At 42.9% G+C, this 10,106-nt stretch overlaps 1 long non-coding RNA gene across 2 annotated transcripts; it reads right to left on the reverse strand.

The window, feature by feature from the left end:
- Positions 1–3,432: 3,432 nt before the first annotated feature.
- Positions 3,433–8,361, reverse strand: LOC131737076 (uncharacterized). 2 transcript variants are annotated; one of them, XR_009328640.1, is made up of 4 exons: positions 7,280–8,358; positions 6,938–7,045; positions 5,164–6,165; positions 3,433–5,052 (listed from the first exon to the last, which is right to left on the reverse strand). It is a non-coding gene; the product is annotated as an uncharacterized LOC131737076 (long non-coding RNA). The 2 variants fall into 2 exon arrangements; XR_009328639.1 differs by having other exon boundaries at positions 5,164–7,045; positions 7,280–8,361.
- Positions 8,362–10,106: the final 1,745 nt, after the last annotated feature.

Consider the following 10,106-nt stretch of genomic DNA (forward strand, 5'->3'; position numbering starts at 1 on the left):
TTAGCTACACGGGTGGTTTGCTCATATACAGTATGTCCCAGAGAAAGTCTGTAAAATCCTCACAGCATGTTGCATATTGCAGAACATCGCAGTCATCCTCAATATAAACATTGAAAACTTCGAAATTGAGCCAGATGACCCAGAAATAGCAGACCTGAGGCAAGAACATTTGAGGGCTATACAAATTAGAAACAATGTAATTGCAAATGTTTTTGATATTTAGTTTAATGTTTTGGTAGTAATAGATAACATAGCCTACCAAAAGAAATGCAATATATTTCACAGACTAGCCTTGTAAGTTCATTTCACTGGTTGCCTACGAGGGCTTGAGAGGAGGCGAAATTGGGAGTGAGATATTAAGAATGAGACCAGATGAGAGGATTAATCCGGTTGCTTAGGAGGCTTGAGAGGGGTGAGACATTTGAGAGTTTAAGAGTGAGATGAGTTTGAGGGATGGCGAGATTGAGGGCTGGCGTTTGGGAATGGTGCTTAGTAACATTGAGGTTAGATACTGATAGCAGGACGAGATAGGGGGGACGAAGAGTTTTCCCTTCTCGTCGGGTCAGGCAGCATCCTCTGGCTGCTGGGCGACGTAGAGAGGGAGACATGAGAAGAGCAAAGGATTAGATATAAACACTTTCCGCCGGGTCAGACAGCATCCTCCGACTGCTGGGTGACGTAAAAGTGAGAGAGAGAGAGCAAAATTTAGACATATAACATACAACAAACTGACTCTCGCTCCCGACGGGTCAGGCAGCATCCTCTGGCTGCTGGGCGTTTAGTGGAGCAAGAGACAGGAAGGGGACGAACAGGACAAAAGGACAGATCCTTCGCAACTCAGTGCAGCATCCTCAGGCAGCTAAGCTGGCAGCTGGGCGGCGTGGAGAGCTTAGGAAAAAGTGTCTCGGGTCCGTTTAGGAGAGACGAAAACAGAGAAACCCCCCCCCCCTCGGTCGGGGCCCGCTCGGCAGGTGGAGGCACGGCCTACTGCATGAGGGGGCTGAAATGGTCCTGGACCTGAAATAGAAGAGAGGAGATGGGACAGCAAGGTTGAGGCCTGGAAGGCTTAGCGCATAAGCAGCAGAAGAATAGGATGTGGCCGGGGGTCCCCTCAGGCCGGCGAGGAACAGCCGGGCGGCAGTGGTTGAGACGAGAGGCCGACCCGGACAGCCGGGGGAGTGAGACTCACTTCCCCCCCTGAGGGAGCCCTGTGCGGACAGTGCGATATGGAAAGGAGCAGAGGTGGGGAGGAGGAGGAACAAAAAACAAACACAGACAAGGAAGCGGAAATAGTGCTGGGTTAAAGTAGAAAAAGAGAGCGAGATAGACAGGAGGGGCAGCCAATAACACATACGTGGAGCAGTGCTGGCCATGCCCTAATAATTGACGTGGCGTGCGCTGCATTGTGCGATTGGCTGGAAATACTAAATGAGGCTGAACTGGGATCAGCTTCCACCTGGAAGAGATCGCGGACGCTACCGGACAGAATGCCACGGAGGGAAGGTAAGACAGGCTAAAGAAAAGGAAATAGGATAAGAAGAAAAAAGGAGCGCAAAGCGGGAGAGCGCCCTCTACGGCATCCCCCGAATTACGCCTAAAGGCTAACATTTAATTAAATACAAGTAGCCTAGAGGAAAGCCCACATATAAGAGTACAGTATTACAACTGTTATAATAAACACCAATACGGCTTCAATGACGTTCTTATGGCTTTGACATTGTATTGCCATTTCTTAATTATGATTCATATTTGCCTTGAATTTTATGTTCAATTGAAAGTGCTGTAAATAGTCCTCCTGGACTCTGTCACTTGCAAGAACACAGTGGAAAGCTGAGAGTGGAAAGAGATGAGAGTTGACGAGAGGGAGACAGGTGTGTTGTAATTGTTGTGAACATTATTTACATGTATCGTAAACAAATAGAGTTTTTGGAGTTTACCCAAAATTACATTCATGTTTTTATTACAGGAAATAAACATGGAAAAATCAGAACAGTACCATGTTGATAATGCGATCAATAAGCACGAAACAGTCCTCAAGTAAAGTCTGAGCAATAACAGACATTCAAAAGGTTTAAAGTAAATCAAGCAGTATTTATGTACTGCTACGGGGTACAGCATACCAAAAGGTTTTCATTCAAACTAAGTAGCACTCTAAGACAAATTTATTTTCTCTGTCCCTTGCTGAATTGCATGGGGGAAAAAAATACTGTACTTTAAAAATTCAATAGTGCTCCAAAGGTGAGCTATTTATCTGATACAAAAACAAAGTCGTCTCGATTAAGAGTGTCATTACTAAATGATAAAGCATGTAACAAAAAGGCTCATGGCTCCTAGGTCATGCTCCCTGGTGTTGAAAGACAAATTCCATATTTATTTAGTTTTTTGAGCAAAGCATTCGCCTTTCTCATCTGAGGCTTTTCTTTTGACAGTAGTGGGGTGGTCAGCTCCCTTTTCTTCTGCAGCGGGAGAGGGCACTGCCCTGGCTGACTGTCAGATTTGCTGGAAACGTACACCCCTTCATATAGGTCATATTCACACAGCCATAACTCATGTGATTTACCACAAACCTTTAATGTAGTTGAACTTTTATAATCTTTGTTGGACACAACCACGTTGATATAAAAATAAACACAACTGTTCTGCTTCGCTCATAACCGACTCAAGTGAGGCGTTAGATGGAACCTTGTTATGTTTGATTGAAATATAAACCCCAACCCACAGCTTAGCAAGACAGCAGGTCACATTACTGCCTCGTACGCTCGCCAGGCCCTACGCTGTTCCTTTAAATAAATGACTTGTTGTTAATACTATACAGATAATATTATACAGAGAACTTCTCCTTTCAAGATTCTGTCAGCTTGCTAATATGCCTGGCTTGGTGCAGATAATGGCATCAGATTCAGAAATTGCTCTCAGTAGAGTCAAGTAGTCTTCCACATTGTTTAGGAAATTGACCTGATTTACTCTGCTTTTGTTTAGATAATGGGACCGACACGAAACAGATACTGTAATTGCTCACTTGTCAGATAATATTGAAAGTCAAGAGGATCATTTCAAGTGCTTGTGTTCAAGGGCCTTTTCTTTCTTGCGTCATTCCTATAAACCATTTCATAACACAGTTCCAATTCTTTATCTAATAGTTATCCAACCAACAAATCAATACAACATAAAAATAAAAGGCTTGCTATAGGATTTTGAAAAACAAATGGGCTTGTTTGTAAATCTCATCACCGGACCTGGATGCTGTATTGGTCTTCCTTTTGGTCCTGGTCTGTGTCCTGTTCTGTAAACTCAACAGCACTGAAAGGGGGACAGCAAGAAACGCTGCTTCATATGTAACATGTAAATGTAAATGAAAACTAGATTAAAATCAAATAAAGCCATAAGAATATACACAGAGTTTGAACTTCATTTTAATTTATTTAAGCAGGAGATGTACCTTTTGAGACTGAGGCCTCGTTTACAAGGGCAACTGGAAAACAATGAAAGGACAATCGCAAAGTACAAAGAACACAATAAAAACACGAGTGGTTCAAACTGAACCAGCAGCACACAGAGATCAAAGAACAGAATGAATAAGACATGGATCTATGTGTTAATGTGGACTGAGGGAGAAGCATTGGCAGGAGCTTCTAAGCAATTCACAAATACGATCTTTGAAACCACAGAAGGAAAAATCATCAAATTCCATCTTCATAGAGATGATCAAATTCCATCTCCATATTCTTCTTGTCCTTTTTAATAACCCCTATTTCTGACAGTGTGAATAAGGTAATTTTAGGTCGGTGTGTTTTTGCTGGGAGACAATTTGTTTTAAATAGGGTCATAACATTTCAAACATCATCCAAGGTGGGCCACTGGGTAAAAAGAGTTAGCGACTTATATTGCTTTGTAGTTTACATTAATAATCTCTTTACAAGATGATAAAGTTCACCTTCCTAACATGAACCTAAAATGACCCTATTCACACTGTGAGAAATATGTGATATTAAAAGGACAAGAAGAATAAAACTTAAAAATATCAGTAAGTAGATGGGTTTATACCCTCACTGAGAGACATGCATTTGGTTCACTGCTACTGACACTGCTGGGACTGGTAAGACTGGTGCTGACACTGCTGGACTGGTAAGACTAGTGCTGACACTGCTGGGACTGGTAAGTGGTGCTGACACTGCTGGACTGGTAAGACTGGTGCTGACACTGCTGGGACTGGTAAGACTGGTGCTGACACTGCTGGGACTGGTAAGACTGGTGCTGCTACTGCTAGGACTGGTAAGACTGGTGCTGACACTGCTGGGACTGGTAAGACTGGTGCTGACACTGCTGGTACTGGTAAGATTGGTGCTGACACTGCTGGGACTGGTAAGATTGCTGATACTAGTGCTTAGACTGATCAGACTGCTGAGACTGTATGATGTCATGATTTAGAAGGCTTTACTTTAGAGTTTACCAATCCTCCTATCGATCTATCGAAACGCTGCAACACTTCCTCCAGGGCACCTCCTTGTCTCTGTGGACATATAGCAGGGCAAGGCCATTCAGTTTATTTTCACCCAGACTGCTGCAAGACCTATCAAACATATCGGAACGATGCACTGTTAAACTCTTTCTATGTCATGAACCACAATTTTAACCCAGAATTAGCATCAAACTGAAAGAAACTGAATAAAACTGAGGTGTAAGGAGGTGCTACGACTGAAGTTGGTTCTGAAACACACTGTAGCGAGTTAGGAGATTGCAAGAGGACGCCAGCAACATGCTCTTTTATTTAAAAATACAGCAGGCTCAGCACCACGAATAGCAACAGCAGCAACAGCACAGTAACACACCAGACAGCAATCAACTACTGACTGAGCAGCAGCGCTCACAGAGATTCACACAAAGCGGACCAACTGAAACCCCCCCAAAGTCCGATGTGGCACGCTGAAGACCGGCGTTGGACCTCGACCTCCGTGCTGACTGGTAAGTATCTCCGGACCCGGATGCTGGACCTCGAACCTTGGGACAACGATAAGTAGAACGCTGGCAGACCTTGAGCGTGTCCTGACATGACTACAAAGAGATTGTTCAGAGTAGGTAAGTGCAAAGTACAAAAATATTAAAAAGTTAGAGCAGTTCTGGAAATGATTAAAGTGCAAAGAAAATAATGTTATTTCTTCTCACCCTCAGACCCTTGACCGTCTCCCGGGACCACGACCTTGACTCTACTGGGGAATGGATTATCCAAGGAGTGCCAACCAGACAGAGCAAGGCAGTTATCCAAAATAAAAATCTATTTGTAAACCAAAAAAAACAAAAAACCGTTACCACATAAAAAGCAGCTCAAACACAGTCCAACAGTGGCAGGTGATAATAAAACAAAATCCCAAGAAACAAAAATCCATACAAAAATATCCCAACCAAGTCCCGCTGCAACAAAGTCCCAAATAGGAGAAAAACCAAAAACTCCAAACCCATTCCTTTGTTCCTGCAGTCAACCTTAAACTGCTCCCAAGAGTGTTCTCCCTGCTGCTGTTCCTTTCTAATACTGCTGTCTCCTCACTATTCTTCCAGATATGTTGCATGCTTCTTCCCCAAACACTTCTCTCCCATCCTGGTCCCTGTTCCTCCCTTTTTATAGTCAGCCCATGACTATCATTGGCTGGACTGGCAGGTAAGGCGGGACTTCCTATCGACTGTGGGGAAAGTGCTAAACCCAAACGTCAGTCACAGTGCACAGGAGAATGAGCAGCAGTTTAAAAACAACAGATTCACTAATAAAACACACAACAAAAATACAGGCATTAAAAACCACCACTTGTGACATATTTTTGATATATTTTTTTGTTTTAAAAAATGTACAGAGCCGATTTTTACCGAGGCTACCGCCTTGGCTGCCTTAATGTACACTACGTCCCTGGTATAGTTTGATCAAGCTAACTTTAAGTCAAGCAGTGAAGCCTTTGGGCGAGTGCCTTCGTCATCAGTGTAAATGTATCCAGTGTTTGCATCTGTACAGACCAGGTAAGTTTGATGAACAGTGGCCCTGGGGCCCTTGACGACACGATACCAATGGACCACTGTTCAAAGGCTCCCAATGTAACCCAACCCGACCCGAAATACACAACCACACGCACACCATGAAATGAGGAATTTCCAGAGCTGTCGGAACACATTCTCCAGATGCTGTAAATGAGAATTGAAATGAGGTGAACACACTATCACATGATCCAGATAAATCAATAATGGGCCCCCAAACATTGTTGCATCAAATGTTGGAAGGTTGCTGGGGCATTGCAAAGGACAAAAAGCATATGTTCAAATTCATACAGCCTGAGGAGGGTTGTGAAGGCAGTCTTCTCCCTGTCTCGCGGATCCACTTCTACCTGCCAATACCCACTGGCCAGATCCAATGTAGACTACCACTGGGCCTGTTTTAGGCAGGCGAGGGACTCCTCAATAAGGGGTATGCATCCTTATGAGTCAGTGCATTGAGCATTATTGCATTGCACTGCATTATAATTTTTATCCCGGTTCACCGCTGCAACCCAACGGCCACTCGGGAAACGGAGCCTGAAACACGCGTCCTCCGAAACGTGTTCCTGCCAACCTATTAATTTTCGCACTATGGATCCACAGCGAAGCCACCGGACCTATAGCGCTGGAGGACAACACAGATCTGAATGGTGTTTAAAGCCGGCTCTCGTCCTACTTCCCGAGAGCACTCATAGGACATATGCCCCACCCTGATCACATATTATGCAAATAGGCCGGCCTCATCCCACTGGTATTTGGGGTATTGCAGTGGTCTTGCTCAATACCAAGTATTCAAGGCTGGCCTACGGGGCTCCCTATTTGCCAGGGGCTGTCAGGGGTTAGGCGGTAGATTTTCGGGGGTCCACCCTCCCATTGTCTGCCCTCTTACTTCTTGTAGCAAGGTTTTCCCCGACTCCCTTACCTCAGTTTTCCATCAATCCAGGTCTGGTGATGGTAGGGCGATGATTGCAAGGACCTTGACCAACTGCTGCGCACCGGAGAGACTCGCTCTCCTCCTTCCTAAGACCGCCTAATAAAATGAGTTCAACAAGAATATATTTTATTAACACACAAATAATAAAATAATAAAACAATGCACAAGCAATGATGGTACGGTCAGCCAATACTGAAGCTCCACAAACAATATTCATTTATAGCACCCCAGGAGGACGATATGCTAAAAGTGCTCATACTAATTTGGTAAATACTGCAATAGTTTACTGTGCCCCTTGTGTACCCACACGATCCTACTGGCATGCTCCACCTTATTTATACAGCGCAGTGATACCCAGTGTCACCAGCTTGTTACGAGCCGCTCTCACTCCTCTTCGTCCCGCTTGCGTGTGGTTGCTCTTTCTCCCGCGTTGCCAGCCTGTCCCCCAGGCCAGTCCAGCTCCTCACCAGATGCGCCTTTCCTCTTTGGGGCTTCTAGCTTGAGGTGAAGCGAAAGCTGTCCTGGTCTCTGCACTTGAACTGATCTTCCAGAGCCGTGTCACCTCTCCCTCTTGGGCAAAACAATGTTGTTTACTTTGCTGTAAGTCGCACACATGCCAGTAGCCCTGGCTCTTTAAATCACTTGATGATCTGATCAGACATATAGATCCCAGACAAACACAATCATACTTCCCATGTGTTTACTGCTTTCGTTAACTGTTTTACATATAGATCACAGACAAACACAATCATACTTCCCATGTGTTTACTGCTTTCGTTAACTGTTTTACATATAGATCCCAGACAAACACAATCATACTTCCCATGTGTTTACTGCTTTCGTTAACTGTTTTACATATAGATCCCAGACAAACACAATCATACTTCCCATGTGTTTACTGCTTTCGTTAACTGTTTTACATATAGATCCCAGACAAACACAATCATACTTCCCATGTGTTTACTGCTCCCGTTGCCGGTCTGGCGTTCTAGAACATAAGAACATAAGAAGGTTTACAAATGAGAGGAGGCCATTCAGCCCATCTTGCTCGTTTGGTTGTTAGTATCTTATTGATCCCATAATCTCATCAAGCATCTTCTTGAAGGATCCCAGGGTGTCAGCTTCAACAACATTACTGGGGTGTTAGTTCCAGACCCTCACAATTTTCTGTGTAAAAAGGTGCCTCATATCTTCTGTACTGAATGCCCCTTTATCTGATCTCCATTTGTGACCTGTGGTGGATTTTCTGCATACAACGCTGCAGGCACCGGTCCCGTGCTGAGGGAACGATTGAGACAGAGACAAGTTGGAGCAAGTTTACATTTTATTAGTTTGCAAACTAGCTAAGAAGCTCAAAATACACTAAGTCAAACAGTTCCTTATATAATCAGTTTTTGCGCAGACTTGTGGTAATTCTTATCTTCCTTAGTCAGCTCGAACCAACCTTGTGGTATCCTTGATACTGTTGTCTACCGACTTTTCTGATTGGTTGATTTTTTTAGTTGCTAGGGAGAGTGTCTATCAGGTCCCACAAAGTTGATTCCCCTAATACAAGAATAACAAATTCTCTATATCTTTATCATTTGAGACAGTGTCCTATTCTCATGTCGCTGACTCATGCACTTCTCTAAAAACAGGGCTACTGACCCTTGGCCACATTCCAGTATGTTAGTTCAACATTGTAAATCTAATACTTTGTTAACATCAAACTTCATATAATATCATTATTCAGGTTATACAAATCACAGAAATCATCAAAACACATTAAATTAAAACTCTTCGTATGATTAGTCTAAATTACTTCGATTTATTCTGAGTTATTCTAACACAGACCCCTGGTCTTTGTTTCTTTTTTCAGGTCAAAGAAGTCCCCTGGGTCGACATTGTCTATACCTTTTAGGATTTTGAATGTCTGAATCAGATCGCCGCGTAGTCTTCTTTGTTCAAGACTGAATAGATTCAATTCTTTTAGCCTGTCTGCATACCACATGCCTTTTAAACCCGGGATAATTCTGGTTGCTCTTCTTTGCACTCTTTCTAGAGCAGCAATATCCTTTTTCTAACGAGGTGACCAGAACTGAACACAATATTCTAGGTGAGGTCTTACTAATACATTGTAGAGTTTTAACATTACTTCCCTTGATTTAAATTCAACACTTCTCACAATATATCCGAGCATCTTGTTGTCCTTTTTTATAGCTTCCCAACATTGTCTAGATGAAGACATTTCTGAGTCAACATAAACTCCTAGGTCTTTTTCATAGTTCCCTTCTTCAATTTCAGTATCTCCCATATCATATTTATAATGCACATTTTTATTGCCTGCTTGCAATACTTTACACTTTTCTCTATTAAATGTCATTTGCCATGTGTCTGCCCATTTCTGAATGCTGTCTAGATCTGACTTCCTACAGATGTCAGGACTGCCCAGTCCCTGACCACATTCCGGCGCCTCCTTAAGACTCACCTCTTCAAACAGCACCTGTAGAACTCCTCTGTTGTATCCTGGGACACTATCACCCTTCATTTAAATATGCTTTATTTTGCTCTTATCTGCCCCCTATTTTACTGCATTTAATCCTGTACCTCAGAATATTGTAATCTGCCAAGTGTTTAATCTGTAGTATTTTGTACTTAATCATATCCTGATGTAACTATCACTATTTAATCATATCCTGATGTAACTTTCACTATTATCTGCTGTATTATTGAATTGTGATTTGTCACACTTGAGAATTATTGTATTTCTTGTTCTTATTGTATGACTTATATTGTAACACTTGAATGTATTTGTATTTGCTTGCGATTGTAAGTCGCCCTGGATAAGGGCGTCTGCTAAGAAATAAATAATAATAATAATAATAATAGATCATTTTGAATGACCTTTGCTACTGCAACAGTGTTTGCCACTCCTTCTATTTTTGTGTCGTCTGCAAATTTAACAAGTTTGATTACTATACCAGAATTAAAATCCTCCTGGAGGGTATCGCTCCTACCCCCGGGTTCCTGAAAGAGCTGCACTGCATTGCTCTCGTGCTTGCTCCTCGCTTCTTTCCTTTTTCTTCCTCTCTCTTTGTTTTCTTGTTTGCTGGTGTGGGTTTTCTTTTGAACTGCAGGTTGTGTTCCCCGGCTTGGCAATCTCCTGGATACCACCAAC

This window comes from Acipenser ruthenus, chromosome 5 (genome assembly GCF_902713425.1).
Source record: "Acipenser ruthenus chromosome 5, fAciRut3.2 maternal haplotype, whole genome shotgun sequence".
In the NCBI taxonomy this organism is placed as follows: domain Eukaryota; kingdom Metazoa; phylum Chordata; class Actinopteri; order Acipenseriformes; family Acipenseridae; genus Acipenser; species Acipenser ruthenus.